This window comes from Alligator sinensis, unplaced genomic scaffold (assembly GCF_000455745.1).
Source record: "Alligator sinensis unplaced genomic scaffold, ASM45574v1 scaffold46_1, whole genome shotgun sequence".
Classification (NCBI taxonomy): Eukaryota; Metazoa; Chordata; order Crocodylia; family Alligatoridae; genus Alligator; species Alligator sinensis.
Genome location: NW_005841907.1, coordinates 3,254,793 through 3,255,412, shown reverse-complemented (window position 1 = coordinate 3,255,412; position 620 = coordinate 3,254,793).

Here is a 620-nt window from a genome sequence, read left to right as displayed (position 1 = left end):
CCCCCCCCACACACACACACACGGAAATTTGGGGTCAAGGGAGCCCACAGGGGAATCTTGCCTGAGAAGGGCAGGAAGGGTACTGGACACAGAAACACTGGTGCGGGGATGCTTGAGGGGCTCCTTTCCCTAGTTTAGTTGCCCCACGAAATGGGCGGGCTTGGCATTTTTCCCCTGGAGGGTGCCAACTCGGGCTTGGCCTGGACTAAATGACCTCTGGAGGTCCCTCCAGCCCTCTTTTCCTAAGAGCCATCACCCCCGGCTGGCTCGCCTGTCGGCCAGCCTGCCTCTCTCTTAGTGCCCTAGTTTGGGAGGTAAAGCAAGGCTCCGTCACCGCTGATCAGAAGGAATGGCAGACTCACAGACAAGGAGGCTTGGAAGGGAGCTGGGAGGGCACCTAGTCCGCCCCCCTGCTCAGAGCAGGACCATCCCCAACTAGATCACCTCGGCCAAGGCTTTGTCCAGCCGGGTCTTAAGGATGGAGACTGCACCACCTCTCTGGGTAGCCTGTTCCACTGCTTCACCACCCTCCTCCCGAAAAAGCTCCTCCTAATACCTAACCTCTACTTCCCTTGCTCCAATTGGGGGGCATGACCCTGGGGGGGGGGGGGAGAGGGTCC